This window comes from Heloderma suspectum, chromosome 2 (genome assembly GCF_057233095.1).
Source record: "Heloderma suspectum isolate Gila_16-S chromosome 2, 16-S_ref, whole genome shotgun sequence".
Taxonomy (NCBI): Eukaryota; Metazoa; Chordata; class Lepidosauria; order Squamata; family Helodermatidae; genus Heloderma; species Heloderma suspectum.
Genome location: NC_139459.1, coordinates 363,538,390 through 363,559,669, shown reverse-complemented (window position 1 = coordinate 363,559,669; position 21,280 = coordinate 363,538,390). Strand labels below are relative to the sequence as shown.

Here is a 21,280-nt window from a genome sequence, read left to right as displayed (position 1 = left end):
AAGTAGAATCTGCAGCCAGACATGTTGGTTCAAATTCCTGAGCATTGCCTCTGAATGGCAGGGTGAGCCTTTCCATTCAAGTCTCAACTGGAGCTAGGATTTTATGGTCAGGCACAGAAAAGGAAACCAAGGCTTCCAACCGCAAATACTCCAAGGTTCAAGCCAGGGCTCCTGAGTGAGAAGGTGGAGTCACATGACCTTGGGAACAGTGCACACCAGCATGTGGCGGGGTGGGTGGGGTATGTTACACAACTGAATGAAAAATCCATCGGCGCTCAGACCAAGACATAGCAAACAGAAGGAAAGTGCTTCCCACCATGCACAGTTAAAACTGGCAGAGTTCACCCCGTAAGATGTGGAAATAGTCCCTAGTCCAGACAGCTTTAAAAAGAAGGACTAGATGAGATGTGTGGGGGATAAGCTCAACTAGTGGCTATGAGCTGTGACAGCTAAAATGGAACCTCCATGGTTAGAGGCAGCATAACTCTGATTGCCTGTTTCCCAAGTACACAGAATCTGGACACAAAAGCAAAATACAGGATCAGGGGAACTTCCCTGAATTTTGAGAGAGGATTATGTGCCTGTGAGAGAGAAAGAGAAGCAACTCTCAGTATGTCAGTAACAAAGGCTCAATTTAACAAAGGGCCAATTTATCCAGGTGGCTCTCATCCAGTTTCAGAGGTTTGAACAGCATCCTCTAAAACTAGAAACTTGGAGCACCAGAATTCCAACCCACACCCCAAGTATTAAGAATGGAAGCACATTTCACTCTTACACAAATGTTTTCTCACAGCACAATTCTTTGTGTGTTTCACTTGGAAGCAAGTCCCATTGTATTCAGTCCTCTTCTATTACTTACTCCCAGATAGGGTTGGGTAAGAAATTTGTTGGTTTCATATTTTAATGCAAGGGGGAGACCAGTCTAGCCCCCATACATCAGCCAGAGAAGGCACAGCTGCATCGGTGCCAGAAATGGCATCTATAAGAATTTTGAAACTAAGCACTCCTGTCTGAATTTTGCTTTTTTCCCTCCCCCCCTCCCCTCCCCTCCCCCCTCCCAATCCCTTTTCCCTTTTGTGTCCTGTCTGAGTTTGTAAGCTTGGAGGCAAGGACTGTTTCATTATTCATTTGTGCAAACTGCTCTGGGAACCTGTTTTGGCTGAAGAGTGAGGTAAACATGCTGTAAATAAATAAATAAAAATCTTCTCTAGGCTACATATACTGAGTTCCTTGAACCTTTTCTCATAGGACTTGTTTTCCATACCATCTTAACTGCCCTCCTACAATGCTCTGACTTGGATTCCTGCATTGAGCAGGGGGTTGGACTCGATGGCCTTGTAGGCCCCTTCCAACCCTACTATTCTATGATTCTATCAATATGTGCCAATTCAGAGAGACTGCACGTTGCCTTCTATTCACCCTTTGCCAGAGGAACATTAGAAGTTCCCTCTTAGCCAAGAATGGTCGCACCAAAAGACACCTCTTCTGAAGACAGCCCAATCTGTCTGCATCAGCCTCCCCCAAACTGGTGGCCTCCAGATATGTTGAACTACAACTCTCACCATCCCCAGTCAGCAAGCAATTGGCTGTGCTGGCTGGGGATGATGGGAGTTGTAGTCCAACACGCCCAGAGGTCGCCAGTTTGGGGGAGGCTGGTCTATACCCTTCTTAAAGGTAGCACCCAGAACTGGGCACAGTACTCCAGATGGGGCCTGACTTGCACAGAATCAAGTGCAACTATTACTTCTCATAGCTTAGAAACGATGACTCCATTAATGCAGCCTACAACCGCGTTAGTCTTTTTTGCAGCCGCATCACCCTGCTGACTCAAGCTGCGCTTGTGATCAACTGGAATCCCCAGATCCTTTTCACATGTGCTGCTACCAAGCCAAGTATCCCCTATCATAGCCCTGTGCATTTCATTTTTATTTGCTTATTCACTGCCTAAATCAGGGGTGGGCAACTTGTGGTCCTCCAGTTGTTTTGGCCAACACTTCCATGACCCCGCACCATTGGCTATGCTGGCTAAGGCTGATGGGAGGTGGAGGCCAAAACAATTGGAGGGCAGCCACCACCCACCCCACCCCACCCTAAATGTATAACTTTGCATTTATCTCTTGAATTTCATGTTGTTCATTTCATAGAATCATAGAATAGTAGGGTTGGAAGGGGCCTACAAGGCCATCAAGTCCAACCCCCTGCTCAATGCAGGAATCCAAGTCAGAGCATCCCTGACAGATGGCTGCCCAGCCTCGTCCTGAACGCCTCCAGTGTGGGAGAGCCCACCACCTCCCTAGGTAATTGGTTCCATTGTCGTATTGCTCTTACAGTCAGGAAGTTTTTCCTGATGTTCAGCCGGAATCTGGCTTCCTGTCACTTGAGCCGATGATTCCGTGTCCTGCACTCTGGGATGATCGAGAAGAGATCCTGGCCTTCCTCTCTGGGACAACCTTTCAAGTACTTGAAGAGCGCTATCATATCTCCCCTCAGTCTTCTCTTCTCAAGGCTAAACATGCCCAGTTCTTTCAGTCTCTCTTCATAGGGCTTTGTTTCCAGTCCCCTGATTATCTTTGTTGCCCTCCTCTGAATCCTCTCCAATTTGTCTGCATCCTTCTTAAACTGTGGTGCCCAGAACAGGACACAGTACTCCAGATGAGGCCTAACCAGTGCTGAGTAGTAGAGGGGAACTAGTACTTCCCAGGATTTGGAAGCTATGCTTCTATTAATGCAGCCCAAAAGAGCATTGGCCTTTTTTGCAGCCATATCACATTGTTGGCTCATATTCAGCTTGTGATCGACAACGATTCCAAGATCCTTCTCGCTTGTAGTGTTGTTGAGCCACGTATCCCCCATCTTGCAACTGTGCATTTGGTTTCTTTTTCCTAGGTACAGAACTTGGCATTTATCCCTATGAAATTGCATTCTGTTGTTTTCTGCCCAGCGCTCCAGTCTATCCAGATCACTTTGAATTTTGTTTCCGTCTTCCAAAGTATTAGCTATCCCGCCCAATTTTGTGTCATCTGCAAATTTCATCAGCATTCCTTGCACCTCCCCCTCCAAGTCATTCATAAAAATGTTGAAGAGCACTGGGCCCAGGACTGAGCCCTGCGGTACCCCACTCGTTACTTCTCCCCAGTTTGAGAAGGTCCCATTGATAAGCACTCTTTGAGTCCGATTCTGTAGCCAACTGTGGATCCACCTGAATGTTGTTTCATCTAGCCCACTTTGAGCTAGTTTGCTCATCAGGAGATCATGGGGCACTTTGTCGAAAGCTTTGTTGAAGTCGAGGTATATGATGTCTAAAGCATTCCCACGGTCTACAAGGGAGGTTACTTGATGAAAAAATGAGATCAGATTCGTCTGGCAGGACTTGTTTTTGACAAATCCATGTGGGCTTCGAGTCATCACTGCATTGTTTTCAAGGTGCTTCCAGATGGATTGCTTTATCATCCGCTCCAGAATTTTCCCAGGGATTGATGTCAGACTGACTGGTCTGTAGTTCCCAGGTTCTTCCTTTTTACCCTTTTTGTAGATAGGGACAACATTAGCCCGCCTCCAGTCATCTGGCACTTCCCCCATCCTCCATGATTTCTCAAAGAGAATAGACAGCAGTTCTGAGAGTTCTTCTGCCAGTTCCTTTATTACTCTAGGATGCAGTTCACCTGGCCCTGGAGATGTGAACTCATTCAAAGGAATTAGGTGTTCCTTGACCATATGCCTATCGATCTCAAGCTGCAATCCTGCCCCTTCAGCCTGTACTTCGCCTTTGCCAGGGGGGTCATAGACCCTCTTTTGGGAGAAGACTGAGCCAAAGTAGGAACTGAGCACCTCTGCCTTTTCTTTGTCATCTGTTATTGTTTTGCCATCCTTATTTAATAGGTGAACCACCATTTCTTTCCTCTGCCTTTTACTATGCACGTAGCTGAAGAAAGCCTTTTTGTTGCTTTTAGCATCCCTCGTTAACCTCAGCTCGTCCTCAGCTTTTGCCTTCTTGACACCATCCCTGCAATTCTGTGCTACCTGCCTGTACACTTCCTCTGTTATTTGGCCTTCTTTCCACTTCCTATATGTGTCCTTTTTTGTTTTCAGGTCATCCCTAAGCTTTTTGTGAAGCCACATTGGCTTCTTCTGTTGTCTTCCACCTTTTCTTCTTGTTGGAATTGTTTGTGATTGTGCCTTGAGAATTTCCTTTTTTTAAAAGCTCCCACCCAACTTGGACTCCTTTTCTCGTTAGCGTCGCTTGCCATGGGACTTTACTGATCATTGTTCTGAGTTTATTAAAATCAGCTTTCCTAAAATCCAGGGTATGTGTTTGACTGCACTCGGCTTTTGCTTCCCTTAGAACCAAGAACTCAAGTACAACATGGTCACTTTCCCCCAGAGTTCCTGTAACTGCTACTTTATCCACTAAGTCATCTCTGTTGGTTAGGAGCAAGTCAAGGATAGCTGATCCTCTAGTTCCTTCCTCTACTTTCTGTAGGAGGAAGTTATCCGCCACACAAGTCAGAAAGTTCCTGGAGGGGCCATGTTTTGCAGAATTTGTCTCCCAAAAAATATCGGGGAAATTGAAGTCCCCCATTACTACTACATCATGCTTCCTTAAAACATTGGCTATTTGCTTTTCAAAAGTTTCATCCTCGTCTTCTCCTTGATTGGGTGGCCAGTAGTAGACTCCGACCATCAGGTTCCTTTTATTCTTTGCTCCATTTATTTTGATCCAGATGCTCTTGATGGGGCTACCAAGCTCACCCTCCTGTATTTCTGTGCAGAGATATGTATTTTTCACATACAGTGCAACCCCACCTCCCTTTCTGTTCCTCCTGTTCTTTTTGAACAAGTTATATCCTTCAATTGCTGTATTCCAGTCATGAGAGTCATCCCACCTAGTCTCAGTTATACCTACCAAGTCATAATTTCCCTCTTGTATTAAGAGTTCCCCCTTCATGGATCACTACCTTGTTGTGGCGAAGGGGCTTGCGTAACTCAGTGAAGCCATAAGCTATGCCGTGCAGGGCCACCCAAGATGGACAGGTCATGGCAGAGAGTTCTGACAAAATGTGGTCCACTGGAGAAGGAAATGGCAACCCACTCCAGTATTCTTGCCAAGAAAACCCCATGGAACGTATCACAAGGCTAAAAGAGATGACGCCGGAAAATGAGCCCCTCAGGTCGGAAGGTGTCCAATATACTACTGGGGAAGAGCAGAGGGTATTTCCAAGTAGCGCCAGAAAGAGTGAAGCGGCTGGGCCAAAGCCGAAAGGACAGTCAGCTGTGGATGTGTCTGGTGGTGAAAAGAAAATCCGATGCTGTAAAGAACAATATTGTTTAGGAACCTGGAATGTCAGATCAATGAATCAAGGTAAGCTGAAGGTGGTCAGACATGAGATGGCAAGACTGAACATCGACATCTTGGGAATTAGCGAACTCAAATGGACAGGCATGGGCGAATTTAATTCAGGTGACCATCATATCTACAACTGTGGGCAAGAATCCCTGAGAAGAAATGGAGTAGCACTCATAGTCAACAAAAGGGTGGGAAAAGCAGTACTGGGCTACAATCTCAAAAACAATAGAATGATCTCAGTACGAATCCAAGGCAAACCATTCAACATCACAGTAATTCAAGTCTATGCCCCAACCACTGAGGCCGAAGAAGCTGAGGTTGATTGGTTCTATGAAGACCTACAACACCTTCTAGAACTAACACCAAAAAAAGATGTCCTCTTCATCATAGGGGATTGGAATGCTAAGGTAGGAAGTCAAGAAATCACCGGGATAACAGGCAGGCATGGCCTTGGTGTACAAAATGAAGCAGGACAAAGGCTAATAGAGTTTTGCCAAGAGAACACGCTGATCACAGCAAACCCTCTTTTCCAACAGCACAAGAGGTGACTCTACACATGGACATTACCAGATGGTCAATATCGAAATCAGATTGATTATGTCCTTTGCAGCCAAAGATGGAGAAGCTCTATACAGTCAGTAAAAACAAGACCTGGAGCTGACTGTGGCTCAGATCATGAGCTGCTTCTTGCAACATTTCGGCTCAAATTGAAGAACGTAGGGAAAACCACTTAAACCATTCAGGTATGACCTAAATCATATCCCTTATGAATATACAGTGGAGGTGAGGAATAGATTTCAGGGATTAGACCTGATAGACAGAGTGCCTGAGGAACTATGAATGGAGGTGCGTAACATTGTTCAGGAGGCAGCAACTCAATCCATCCCAAAGAAAAAGAAATGCAAGAAAGCCAAGTGGCTGTCTGATGAGGCTTTACAAGTAGCTGAGGAAAGAAGGGAAGCAAAAAGCAAGGGAGAAAGGGAAAGATATATCCAACTGAATGCAGAGTTCCAGAGAATAGCAAGGAGAGACAAGAAGGACTTCTTAAATGAACAATGCAAAGAAATCGAGGAAAACAACAGAATGGGAAAGACTAGAGATCTCTTCAAGAAAATCGGAGATCTCAAGGGAACGTTTTGTGCAAAGACGGACACGATAAAGGACAAAGAAGGCAGGGACCTAACAGAAGCAGATGAGATTAAGAAGAGGTGGAAAGAATACACAGAAGAACTGTACAGGAAAGATCTGAATGTCCCTGATAGCCATGATAGTGCGGTCACTGAACGTGAGCCAGACATCCTAGAGAGTGAAGTCAAGTGGGCCTTAGGAAGCATTAGTAACAACAAAGCTAGTGGAGATGACAGTATTCCAGCTGAGCTATTTAAAATCCTAAAAGATGATGCTGTTAAAGTGCTGCACTCAATATGCCAACAAATTTGGAACACTCAACAGTGGCCACAAGACTGGAAAAGGTCAGTTTACATTCCAATTCCAAAGAAGGGCAACGCCAAAGAGTGTTCAAACTACTGCACAATTGCGCTCATTTCACATGCCAGCAAGGTGATGCTCAAAATCCTACGAGCTAGGCTTCAGCAGTATGCGAACCGAGAACTACCGGAAGTACAAGCTGGGTTTCGAAGAGGCAGAGGAACTAGAGATCAAATCGCCAACATTCGCTGGATCATGGAGAAAGCAAGAGAATTCCAGAAAAACGTCTCTTTCTGCTTCATTGACTACACTAAAGCCTTTGATTGTGTGGATCACAACAAACTGTGGCAAATTCTTAAAGTACCAGACCACCTTACCTGTCTCCTGAGAAACCTGTACGAGGGTCAAGAAGCAACAGTAAAAACCTGACATGGAACAACCGATTGGTTCAAAATTGGGAAAGGAGTACGACAAGGCTGCATATTGTCACCCTCTTATTTAACTTATATGCAGAGTACATCATAAGAAACGCCGGGTTGGATGAATCACAGGTCGGAATTAAGATTGCCGGGAGAAATATCAGCAACCTCCGATATGCAGACGGCACAACCATAATGGCAGAAAGCGAACAGGATCTAAAGAGCCTCTTGTTGAGGGTGAAAGAGGAGAGTGCAAAAGCTGGTTTGAAACTCAACATTAAAAAAACAAAGATCATGGCATCTGGCCCCATCACTTCCTGGCATATAGAAGGGGAAGAAATGGAAGCAGTGACAGATTTTATTTTCTTGGGCTCCAAGATCGCCGCAGACGGCGACTATAGCCATGAAATCAAACGACGCTTGCTCCTTGGGAGGAAAGCTATGGCAAACCTAGACAGCATAGTAAGAAGCAGAGACATCACCTTGCCGACAAAGATTCGTATAATCAAAGCTATGGTTTTCCCAGTAGTAATGTATGGCTGTGAGAGCTGGACTATAAGGAAGGCTGAGCGCCAAAGAATTGATGCTTTCGAACTGTGGTGCTGGAGAAGACTCTTAGGAGTCCCCTGGACTGCAAGGAGGTCAAATCACCAGTCAATCCTAAAGAAAATCAACCCTGAGTGCTCATTGGAAGGACAGATACTGAAGCTGAAGCTCAAATATTTTGGCCACCTAATGTGAAGAGAAAACTCTCTGGAAAAGACCCTGATGCTGGGAAAGACTGAAGGCAAAAGGAGAAGGGGATGGCAGAGGATGAGATGGCTAGATAGCATCAGCGATGCAATGAATATGAACTTGAGCACGCTCCAGGAGAGAGCGCAGGACAGGAAGGCCTGGCGTGCTATGGTCCATGGGGTCACGAAGTGTCGGACACGACTGAACAACAACATTAAGAGTTCAAGTTTGTTCTGTTTGTTTCCCATACTCTGGGCATTAGTATATAGACATCGAAGACCATGTGCTTCATAGTCTGGCTTTCTTCCTACATGTGTCTGTGTCACATTTCAGACATTTCCCATTCTATTAAGGCCGTTTTGAATTTTATTCCCATTTTCCAAGAGTTTACCTTTCCCTCCCAGGTCTGTATCACTCAACCCTTCATCTAACTTGGGAAAGGCTGCTCTACTTTGTAAACCTCCTAGGGAATCTTGGTCCTCTAACACAAAATTTAAAATACATAAATAAATGTGAGAGGCCTTGAGTTCAAATCCCACATCTATTTGCTGTGACTTATCATGCAGCCTTAGATAAGTCATTTTGCCCCCTCAGTTTGTCAAAATGGGAGAATGATCATGGCTAACTTTACAGGGTTGTTCAGCAACAATAACAGAGAGAACTGCATGCAGGATCTGTGGTAGAATAATTGTTCCAGTCTTCCAACATGTACAAAGGAGAAAAGGAGAAATGTTACTGAAGTAGAGGAGGCTGTTGTAAACAAGAAGAAAGCTAACTGTTCTCCATGGCCATGTAAGCAGCTGACAAGCCTGGAATGAAAAATGCAAAAGAGCTGAGACAGAGAGCAAACACCAGGAAGTGAACTTGAACCATGGGATTGTGCAACAGGAGTATGAAAATAATCTTATTTTGGGGTTAAAATATGGATTGCATTTCTCTCCCCTTGTTCATTCAACATATTTATGAATTTTGTATTTATTAACTGACTTGATGTTTAAGTTATGGAAAGTAAGTTTGTTTATAGGTTTAATGTAGTATTCTTATTGGGTTTTTTTATATTGTTCTCTTTTGATATTTGATGTAATTGTATTTGTTCTATAAGATGTTTTCATTAGCTTTAGGCTTCCTTTTGGAAGGGAAAGCAAGATACAAATGAATGGTGATAATGTTGGCATTAACTTTTAAAGCTCGAGATGGCTTGGGGCCAGGTTACCTGAAGGATTGTCTCCTCCCATATATAACTGCCCAGATCCTATGATCATCTTTGCAGGCCCTCCTCTGGATGCCCCAGCCAAATGAGAAGAGGCAGGTAGCTATTAAGAAAGGGGCCTTTTCAGTGGTGGCACCCCAGTTGTGGAATGCCCCCTCCAGAGGCCTGCATTGTGGTCTTTTTGGTGCCAGGTGAAAACCTGTTTATTTTTTTAGTCCTTCAGTTTTGTTTTTAAGGGCACAATCCTATGCATGTTTAGATAGAAAAATGTCCTACAACTTCCACCCTTCCCTCTAGGCAGCATGGCTGGCTGGGGAATGCTGGGAGTTGTAGGACATTTTTTTCTGTCTAAACATGCACAGGATTGCACTTAAATGCGTAGTTGTGCTTTTAGATCTTTCCCTGCTGCTGGTTTTTACTCTGGTTTTATCCTGCTTTAAACTTTTAAAGCTTTTTATATTATGTTTTATCATGCCGCATTTTAGGGTCTCTCAATTTTTGCCAGCTACCTAGAGAGCTTTGGTTATTAGGTGGCACAGAAATGTTAAGAAATAAATGGTGACTACTTTGCCAAGCTTGAGGATAAGCATCTCTCAAGGCTGTAACTGGGTGTCCTTGGGAAAGCAAAATGGAAGAGATGGATCAGCATCACCAGTGCCAGGGCAAACAAAGCTGGACTCTCAGAGTTGGAAAGGGTCACAAGCCTTTGCATGCATGAGGCACAAAGTCCCCGGTTCAACCCCCAGCATACCCAGTTAAAAAGGAGATCACGTTACTAGAGAGAGGGAGCAAGGAACATCCCACCTAAGAGAGTCCTTGCTAGTCAGACGAGACAGGCCTGACTGAGCTAGACCAACTGGTTGTTTGACTCAGTGTAAAAGCAGCTTCAACGCATTTGCCTAAACAGGTCCTTCACTCAGAAAAGGTTAAGAAAGCAGGATTAGCAGAGCTCCTCAAAACAGCCTGCCGGTGACCCCAGGGCAAGGAACAAGCTGGACCCTTGTGGCCAGATCTCACTGCCCTACAACACATAGCCAGGAGCTGCATGTGCTAGCAGCGTGTAGCACGTTCATTCATAGGTTTTGCCAGCGAGCAGACAATGCACCCTCCTGAAGCACTAAAGAAAAGTAAACGCCCGTAAGAGGAAAAGTGATGCACAGGGGAGTGGGGGGTGAGAGAAATCCTAACTCCACTTATGAATTGACGCTGACTTATTGGGAAGAGATCTTGGGATAGTGCAATGAGAACGTCGATTCACTGAGCAGCAGCAAAAAAAGGCTCCATGCTAGGGATTATTGGGGGAAAGGGAGTGAAAATAAGACAGCCAGTATCACAATGCCAATTTTATAAATGTGCATAGATGAATGACTGTACGGCTGCTGGGGACTGCAACCTGTACATCTGAAAAAGTTGCGGAATAGAGCAACCAAAAATGATCAAGGTACTGGACCACTTTCTGTTTAAAAAAGGAGCCAGCACCAGGGGCATTTTAGTTTAGAAAGACAAACAAAAGGGGAGGGAGGCACAATAGAGACTTCCCCAACCTGGTGCTCTCCAGATGTGTTGGGTCTACAGTCCCCACTATCCAGAGCCAGCATGGCCATAGGCAATGGAGATTTATAATTATGAATGGCGGAGAATAGGGGCAGGGCGTGGGCCTAATTGGACTGCGGAAATTTGCATCCAGCCTGTGGAATCCCCTTAGCTTCCTCCAGGGGCAGGGTGTGGCCTCCAAGACCGGGCCCCTGAGATCAGTGGTAACAACCCAAATTCCTCTGCACACCAACGCCCCCCCCCCCCACACACACACACACACATCCAGCTGGAATGTCCATGGCTCTCCCAGCACTGAGAAAGGCATGGGCAGGACAATGGCATCATTGTGGAGGGCCGGGTGGGTGCAAAGAGAAAGTGGATAGAAGTTTTTCTCCCTTGCCAATATTGTTGTGAAACTGATTGGTGGCAGGTTTCTCATTTTTCCAACTTAAATTTTGTTTGTCCTGAACTCTGAGATTTTTTTACAAGTTGAGATACACACACACACACACACATGCACATTTCTCCTAATACGTGCATTTTTGTAGGTGTGTTGCCTAATATGCACATTTTTTGTAAGCATGCTTCCCAGTATAATGCTTTTAAAGAAAATATTATTTCCACTAATATGCAGTTTTCTGACTGGAAAACTCTGTTACACAAATACGGAGAAGTGTGCATTTTAAATAATAGAGCTTTGGTTTGTACAGCGCAGGACTGGGGCTTTGCCTTTGGCCACACCCCTTTTGCCTTTGGCCCCACCCACCACTGGAATGCAGCCCCAGAGAGCTTCTTCGAAACTGAATTCAGCCATCAGAGCTGAAATAGGTTCCCAACCCCTGGCGCAATGGTTCAAAGATGAGAAATTTGGCAGCACGTTTGCATTACCCTGCAAACTGAACATTACCCTGTTAATGCAAACACGTTTGCATTACCCTGCAAACTGAACAAATTTATCCCCCACTTCTTAACTCAGAGGCATGCTGCCTTCAATCCTGGAGCTAGAATATAGACATGATGGCTAGTAAGATGCTGGGCTGGGTGGGCCTTTGAACAACAATAAAAAAGCCCCACATACAGGAGGGTGGGGACGCAGGTGTCTGGCCTTTCATGCTCTTCTACTCCTTCTATATCTCCAACTCCCACCTGAAGCCACTTTGACAATGTGAAAGTGCAAAGGCTGCAGTAGGGCAGATCCAAGGCATCTCCCTGATCTAAATAGCCCTCCCCATTCCCCTACCACCACAGAAACAGCCACTGTCACCAGCACATGTATTTTAACTTAGATTCAGCTATTTCATCCCGTTGCACTGGTTTTGTTTCAATACCATGATGTGCCAGCCCTCTCTGCTGGGGCATGTACAAATCCCCAATGAAAGACATAATTCAAAAGAGACAAGATGCGAGCAGAAGCAAAACCACAAGAATGGGAAACGCCATGGCCCCAGGCACTCGTGGAGCGCAGAAGAGCAGATAGGAAGACAGGGCTGCATTGTCCAGGCAGCACCCGCTCTAGGAGTATCTAGGTATACTGTCTACAGTATACCTAGGAGTATCTAGGTATACTGTCTCTGATACTGGAGGTAGCATATAGCTATCAGGACTAGTAGTCATTGACAGCTTTATCCTCCAGGAATTATTCTAATTCCCTTTTAAAGCCATCCTAATTAGTGGCTATCACTACCTCTTGTGGTAGTGAATTCCATGGTTTAACTATGCACTGCATGAAGAAGTCCTTTTTATTTGTCCCAAATCTCCAACCAATCAGCTTCATGTGATGACCTCTTTGGGTTCTAGAATTATGGGAGAGGGAGAAAAATGTCTCCCTACCCACTTTGTCCAACACCATGCATAATCCTATACATCTCTATTATGTCTCCCTTTACTTGCTTCTTCTCTAAGCTAAACAGCCCCAGACACTGTTAACCTTTCCTCCTAGGGGAGTTGCTCCAGGTCATTTGGGTCTGCCCCTTTTCTGCACTGTTTCACACTCTACAATATCCTTTTTTAGATGCAGTGCCCAGAACTGTACACAGTACTCTTACTGTGGTCACACCATAGATTTGTATAAGAGTAGTATGATATTGGCATTTTATTTTTGATTTCTTTCCTACGTATGCCTAACACAGTACTCTGTCCTTTCTAGACTGGGCAGAAACGAGGGGACTTCCCTCCTCTGGCAGCAGCCTACTTGGCTTCTATGCAGGGTGCAGAGGAAGGGCCAAGCACTCCATTCCTTCTCTGCCAGCCCACTCACTTGCCCGCATGCCATTCCTTATCACCTACGCCTAACAGGCTAGCACTTAAAAGATGGTTATAAAGCAGCCTTGTTTTTAACTGCAGTATATCTCTTAGATGTTAAACTAAACCACATTAAAATAAAATTTTAATTATCTTTAGCACACCCTTTAAGATTATATATGGCTTAAGCTGAACTCTTGGGCAGAACAAAACCAGCGGGGGGGTGGGGGGGGTGGAAGATATGGGCACATACCAAATACTCCAGTTATGGCAGCGGCTGTCTTCTTGAGCCTTGTCATTCATACCTAGCTGACTACCTTCTGCTATATACCCAGTTGACACCTGAAATCTTCCAAGGAAGCCTTATTGGTCTTTCCACAACCAATAAAGTGTCACCGAGTAACAATACATAAGCAGGCCTTCTCAGTGGTGGCACCCACACTCTGGAACACTCTCCCATACTTTGTTCAAGAAGCAGAAAGTGTGTTGAGCTTTAAACACCTTTGAAGACATTTGTTTACACAGGTTTTCCCCGACTTGTGATGGATTATGACACTGTTCTGTTTTGTCTTCCTTTGTTTTAAAGTATTTATTGTTCTTTCAAGTTTTTATATTGGCTTTATGCTGTGTGTGTATATATTACATAACATATTGTGAACCACTCAGAGAGTTTAGGATATTAAGCAGTATAAAAGTAACGTAAATAACTAAATAATAAGAAGGCTTCTATAAGTAAGCTTGCTATCCTATCCACACAGTTGGTCAGAGGGAAAAACAGTTCTTTGAACTTTTTGGAATATTCATCTAAACTATCTTGATATTTTTTCTCTGGAAACCAAGATGATCAAGGTGCTGGAGCAAAACTCCTATGACCAAAGGTCACAACATTTGGGGCTTCTTAGCTTAGAAAAATGGCAGGTAAGGGCAGTAGAGGGTGAGGGGAACATGTATAAAATTATGCATGGAGAATGTGGGTACGGAGACATTTTTCTCCCTCTCTCATAATACTAGAGGGTCAAGACTTTGTCAACCGTCCAGAGAGCTTTGGCTATTGGGCAGTATAGAAATGTAATAAATGAAATGAAAATGAAACCCATGGAGCTGAATGGTGGGAGATTCGGGACAGACGAATGGAAGGGCTCCTTCACATAGGGTGTGGTTAAACTATGGGATTCAGTACCACAAGATGTAGTGATAACCACCAATTTGGATGGCTTTAAAAGGGGATTAGACCGATCTATCAAGGATAAGGCTATCAGTAGCCACTAGTCCTGATGGCTATATGCTACCTCCAGTATCAGAGGCAACTTGCTGGGGAACATGGGCAGGGGGGTGCTGTTGCACTCATATCCTGCTTGTGGGTTGGCCACTGTGTGAACAGAATGCTGGAGTAGATGGACCTTTGGTCTGATCCAGCATGGTTCTTCTTAACCGGGATCTTGTAAAAAGGGTTTTGTCCTAAGTGCAGTAATCTACAGCACACTGATCATCTTCTACCGCTCCCGAAGATGGGGAGGGGGGTCGGGGGGGGGATAGGGGAGAGAAGTCACTTATCCACAACTAATATAAATCTATCCAGTATGATATAGTGGTTAAAGTGTCAGACTGGGACTCGGGAGATCCAAGCTCTAGTCCCCATTCGGCCATGAAGCTCCCTGGGTGACTTTGGGCCAGTCACTGACTTCCAGCATAAGCTACCTCACAGGGTTGTCATGAGGATAAAAATGGAGAGGAGGAGAACCATATAAGCCACATTGGGTTCTTTAAAAGAGGAAAAAAGGTGGGATATAAATACAGTAATAATAAATCCTGTAATAATAATTTGAAAGCCCTCTCTCTGCAGTTTTTTCCTTTCACCCAACCTTTTTATATATCCCAGAGAAGCCGTTCACATCACCCTGTGCAAACACATCTACATACCAAACAATACGCAAAGACCTCTAGCGCCCAGGTATTCCTTCCTATTACTAGTAATCTGCCCAGTTTTTGCCTCCTACAATATCACCTATCTAAACAGTCACTTCCTCCCATACTCCTCCTCATTCTCCATTCAAGTGATCTCTCAAAGTCATCTCCCATCTTAATTAACCATTGTGCTGAGCTGTAAACTCCAGTTCAAGCCTCCAGTTCAAATTCAGCCTCTTGTCACAAAGTTGCTAGCTTTCACCCTCAGTCTCACATCTGCGATACAGGGACAGCAATACTTACCTACCTTACTCGGTTGTTCTAAGAATGGCTGAAATAGTGTATGCAAAGCACGTTGAACACTTTAAAAAGCGGTATACAAATGGTGAATATTGTTTGCACTTTCTCCCCATCCTTCCACTGCAGCCAGACCAAATTGTCTACCCAAATGCTCCCCTGGACGCCTTTCTTGGCACCCACTAAGGTGCCCTACCCACTTTTTTTTATTAACATATTTTCCCATGAAATAGGTTTCTGTTGGTGCTGAAAAATGTGGGTTCAAAGGAGTTATTTAGTGTGTTGGGGCTCAGACCCTACCTCTGCCTTGTACTCAAGTCTTTTGAGCAGGTTAGTTGTCCTTTGCCATGCTTCCCATGGCAGCCATTTTGTAGTGATGCCAGCTTCTCAAATTGACAAGAGTGTCCACGGCCAAAAAAGTTTGCCTAACCCTTGTCTACCAGGAGTTCCTCCCCCACCCTGGCTGGATTTTGCCAAAGATACCAAGATGGAAAAGAGTATATTACATGATTCTTTCACTTCAGAATCCTAGAAATTATATTATTTATTTATTTATTGCATTCATATCCCGCCTTTTTTCCTCTTGCAAGGAACCCAAGGTGAGTTACATTATCCACCTCCTCCTCTCCATTTTATCCTCACAACAACAACTCTGTGAGGTGGGTGGGCTGAGTGTCTGTGACTGGCCCAAAGTCACCCAGGGAGCTTCCATGGCAGAGTGGGGACTAGAACCCCGATCTCTCTGCTCCCAGTCCAGCACTCTCACCACTATACCACACTGGTTCTCCAAGACCCCACCCTTCACAGGGATTTACAAACATAAGAACCATCAAATCCCGTATAAGCCCCCCTCTCACTATTCCCTTTTCAAATACTCCATGTCAGAGCGAGGGGGGCTAAATCCAAGAGCTCTGGACAGAAGTCCCTGTTCAGCCATGGCAGTTCAGTCTCAGTTTCATCATCTGTAAAATGGGATTTATATGTGCCTGCCTCACAAGACTGCTGCAGGTGCAACCCTTTGCACTTTGTTGCTTTTAAATCCCCAGCACAGTGGCATCATAGGAACATATGCCTTATTCTGATCAGATGTGCATGATCACTGCAATCACAGTGGCTGGCAGCACATACTGGCCACCATTTTGAATATGCAAGCCACAACTGGGGGGCACCATGGCTTGTCGTGTCATGTGAATCTGGGCATTGTGGTTGATGCAAGATAACCCTAGAACAACCCATGGGGCATGTGTGAGCCCATCTTGTATATTCAAAATGGCGACTGGAGGGTTAATTAACCCACAGTGGCTTGTCCTGATGTGCGAACAGACCCTCTGAGTCAAACCCCTGATCCACCCAGTCCAGTATTGCCGACACTGACTGACAGTGGTTCTGCAGGGTTTCAGACAGGGTTCTTTCCTATCCCTACCTAGAGAAGACAGGGATCGAACCGGAGACCTTCTGCCTGCAAAGCAGGTGCTCGACCACTAAGCTACAGCCCCTCCCCATCATTAAAACAGAGATCAAAGCAAAACCAAAGTCCTACTTTCTACAGCAGTTTTAAAAATTAGCCCTGAGCACCTCTACACACACTCACACCACTACACAACTGCCTTGACTCAAGCACCTCTATTCAAACCTCATCTTCCCCACAAAAAACCTTCAAAATTAAAGGCCCGCAAGGTCCTCCTATCCCAAGCCTTTCTCCCAAAAGAACTTGCTGGAAACAATATGTCAAACATCCCTTCCTTCATTCCTTTACATCCCCTCACCTCTTGCTCTGTATTATATCCAAGTGCCATCCCAGATTCCCTAAAACCCTCCCTCCTTCTCCTCTGAACACACCCATTAAATCATACCTTCCAATTTTCAACCATCACAAGTACCCCAGGGTGCTCTCCCATATTGCAACTCCCTCAGTTCTCCAATTCCCAGTTATAGCAGCCCCAATTCCCTTCCCTCCCTACCCGCAATTATACTTCCCCCACCTCTCTTCCCCTCCCCACATATTCTAACTCCCATCCTAGGTAATGAAAAACCTCCTCTCAGGAGCCACCCCAAACCCTGCTTTCCCCTATGAACACAAGCTATACCTCCAAGCTGTTCCCCACTGAGAATCACCCCCAATTTTTATTTTCCCTCACAGGCACTCCATATCCCCCCCCCACACACACACACTTCTCCTTTCTAGGCCCTGACCACTCCAAGGCCCTCCTCCTTCCTCCCAGTTGCACCTCGCAGCTGTCTTCCACCACACGCACCCCACGTTGTACCAATCCAGCCCCTCCCATCACAGGCACCCCTAATTCCCCCCAAGTATCCTTCCCAGGGCCTCTCGTCTCCCTCCCAGTATTTTTTTTAACTCCTCGCTTCCCCCCATCATGGTAACATCCCCACCCCCCCTTCTACCTCCCGGCCTCTCATCCCTCGCCCGCTTACAACAACACCCAGCAGTGGCGCCGTCGTGGTAGGTCTCTGGGACAGACGTCCAGGGCCCTCTCAGCAACATGAGCAGGGAGGGGTGGGGGGCTCCTCCAAAGACAGCGGGGCTGGCTCAGCCCATTAGAAGTAGGCGAAGTAACGCACATTCCCATCCGAAGAGGTTGAGCCCCTCCAGGGCCATTCCGTCCAGAGCCAAAAATAGAACCTAACTGCACCGCTGAAACCCAGCCCCAACTTACACCTCCCACCCCAGACACCCTACAAGTCATCCCTCCCCCCCGCAAATTAAACCTCCTAGGGCCCCCCTCTCCTCCTCCTCCCCTCCTCCCCCCAAAAGCAACCCCCCCTTTAAGGTGGATACATTCCCACGACGGCCCATCACCTTACCTGGCTGCGTGGGGCCCCCTTCCTGGGGGAGTGGGGCGGGGGGGGCTCCTAAAGGCCCCTGCCCGGCTACCCCCTGGGCCTCCAGGACCAGGCCATGATGGTGGAGGAGGTGGTGGTGGTGCAGCTGCTGCTGCTTCAGGGATGCGCTGCAAAAAAAAAAAAAAAGGAAGGGAAAGGAAAGGAGGAAAAGACGGGGGGGGGCTGGTTGGAAGGCGAGGGGAGAAGAAGAGGAAGAGGAGGAGGGTCAGAAAACGGATGCTCGAGCTTGGCTGGCTACTGATGCCTCTACCGGCGCGGGCCACTTCCTCGGGGGTTGGGGGAGAGAGGCAGGAAGTGGGGGGGCAGCTGATGGGCAGCCCCGGCCGCCAATGGCAGCCGGGCTGCTCCCTCCCTCTTTTTTCCCTCTCTCTCTCTCTCGCTCCCCTCCCCTCCCCACCCCACCCGGTGACCACTCTGCTCACTCGCTACCACCGCCCCGCCGCCTCTGCTGCTGCTTCTCGCGCATTCTTGCTTGTCGCCGCTCCTCCTCTTCCTCCTCCATCCGCCGCTGCTTTGCTGCCGTTCATTCATTCATTCATTCATTCCTGCCATCCATCCCTCCATCCTTCGGATGCTGGTGTGTGTTTTGGTCCCCCTCTGTTGGGAAAAAGAATACAATAAACAAACAAGCGACCGCGTCGTTGTGGTTGTGCGTACGTGTGGATGTGGGGTTTTGGACACACGGAGCGGCGGACAGGAAGAAACCGCGCGGCAGGGGTGCGTGTCTACTCGGGAGTAAGCCCTCGTCCTCACTGAGCTGGAGGAGGCTTACTGCCAGGTAAGTGTGCTTACACACAGGGTAAAATCCAACAGGAGTCCTACTTAGAGTGCACATGAATGGGACCGGAGTTAGTCATGACTAATTTAAGTCCCATTCATTTCAGTGAGCTTACTCTAGTCGTGGCTGACTTAAGTCCCATTCATTTCAGTGGGTCTGATCTAAGTCAGCCTTACGTTGGACTTCGCCCACAGCCAGGGTTGCGCCCAAAGAACACGATCCTTTTGAGTCCTTGGTGCATCTGATAGACAGTGGATAGACTCGAACTGAAGTCCTACTTAGAGTAGACCCATTGAAATGCTAACTTAAGTCCCTTAAAGTTGTTTTTAGTTATATGTTGTTATATATATTGTCCATAAGTTTATGTAAATGCTTTTTAAACGTTGCATATTGTATTTTAATGTTTTAACTTTTGTAAACCGCTCAGAGAGCTTCGGCTATGAGGCAGTATAGAAATATAATAAATAATAATAATTTAAATGGGTCTACTCTAAGTAGGACTTTAGTTCGATTCTACCCAGTGTGAACACGGAAGTTCATGCCCTAATAAAATGTGGTGGTAAGAGACTTTTCCTTGTCCCTCCACCCCCCAGTAAATGTGTGTTTAGGATGGCAGCCAAAGCTGAACAGAGGCTTGCTAGGAAAGTGCCTCCTCTGTCAAGCTGCACCCACAAACAGATGTGTGTTTACTCTGCAGTAATTCCCAAGGAGTTCAATGGAGCCTGAAAAGGTGAAAGGTGTCCCCAACCAGTCGTGTCGGACTCTAGGGTGCGGTGCTCATCCCCGTTTCTAAGCCGAAGAGCCAGCGCTGTCCGAAGACGCTTCCGTGGTCATGTGGCCGGCATGACTGAACACCAAGGTGCACGGAACGCTGTTACCTTTCCCGCCAAGGCGGTGCCTATTTATCTACTTGCAATTTCTTGCTTTCGAACTGCTAGGTTGGCAGGAGCAGGGACTGAAGACGGGAGCTCACTCCGTCACGCAGCACCCGGGTCTCAAACTGCTGACCTGCCAACCTTCCAGTCTGCAGTTCAGCGTCTTAACCACTAAGCCACCGCGGCCCTTATGGAGCCTACTCCCAAGTAAACAGGCATAAGATTGGAACACGAATTGTTATATACCTTTAATGGTGAAAGTCCGGAAAACATTGGCATTTCACATTTGAATGCTGATGATCCCAGCTGGATTAAATGGATATAAAATACAGAGATGTCCCAGTATCTTACAACAGCCTTCACCAAGTGCCTTCCAGATGTTTTGAACTAAAACTCCTATCATCCCCAGCTAGCAGGGATGATGGAGTTGTAGCCCAACACACTGGGGGAGCATCAGATTGGGAAACTCCAGCAAAGGAGATCGTTATCTTGTCGTGGTGCTGGAGCTTGAGCACCTCAATGATGCCACATAATGAGAAGACAGGAGACCCTGGAGAAGATGCTGATGCTAGGGAAAGTGGAAGGCAAAAGGAAGAGGGGCTGACCAAGGGCAAGATGGATGGATGATATTCTGGAGGTGACGGACTCGGCCTTGGGGGAGCTGGGGGTGGCGACAGCCGACAGGAAGCTCTGGCGTGGGCTGGTCCATGAAGTCACGAAGAGTCGGAAGCGACTGACCGAATAAACAACAACAGGTTGGGAAAGCTAGCTGCCTTACCGTAAGCTGTTTATTCACTGTAAAGTATACAATAATTCAAACCCCAATTGGTATAGGATCATTCTTCCTCTGTTTATCCTCACCTCTGCTTTATTCCCTTTTGTCTGTTGTTGTTCTTGAGCATATTTCTGAACTGTAAACCCCCTCAGTTCAGGGACCTATCCCTTATGGAGGATACGGCTATCAACAGCTACAAGTCCTGATGGGTATAGGGTACCTCCAGTATTGGAGGTGGTATGCCTATGTACACCAGTTGCTGGGGAACATGGGCAGGAGGGTGCTGTTGCACTCATGTCCTACCTGAGGGTTTCCCATAGGGGCAGCTGGTTGGCTACTGTGTGAACAGAATGCTGGACAAGTTGGACCCTTGGTCTGATCCAGCAGGGCTCTTCCTGTGTTCATATGTTATCCTCCCATTTTTTGTAAACGGCTGGGGGTTTTCTACATGGATGGCGTGATATAGCTAAATAAAAATGCACATACACATACACACACATGCTTGGGGTGTGTGTGTGTGTGTGTACATATATATTAGTTATTATATTCTATTTTTAATTTATTATGTTAGCTGCCTTTCAGTTGTGTGTAGAAAGCTAGAATATAAATATTTTAAATATGATCTGAAGAGAAACCAGAAATGATCTCAACCTGCTCTCACTCTTGAAATGGGTAAGAAACCTGGCTCGCTGGCGTGGAGCCAAGTGTGGAAAGCAAGCCACTTAGTGGGCCACTTTTGGTAAATATTTTAAATAAACATCACCAGGCACACCTATGCATGTCTACTCAGAAGTTAAGGCTCATTGAGTTCAATGCAGCTTAGTTACAGGTAAAGGATACAGCAGGCTTTCCCAACCTGATGCCCTCCAGGTGTT

At 46.2% G+C, this 21,280-nt stretch overlaps 1 protein-coding gene across 2 annotated transcripts in view; it reads right to left on the bottom strand.

The window, feature by feature from the left end:
- AGPAT1 (1-acylglycerol-3-phosphate O-acyltransferase 1) overlaps window positions 1–18,345 on the bottom strand; it is a 40,417-nt gene extending 22,072 nt beyond the window's left edge. Inside the window, exon 1 of one of the 2 annotated variants that reach the window (XM_084831081.1) lies at window positions 17,939–18,345. The gene's annotated coding sequence lies outside the window, so the exon portion shown is untranslated. The remainder of the gene's footprint in view (window positions 1–17,938) is intronic. The other variant, XM_084831082.1, reaches the window with a different exon arrangement.
- Between the last annotated feature and the right edge of the window lie 2,935 nt (window positions 18,346–21,280).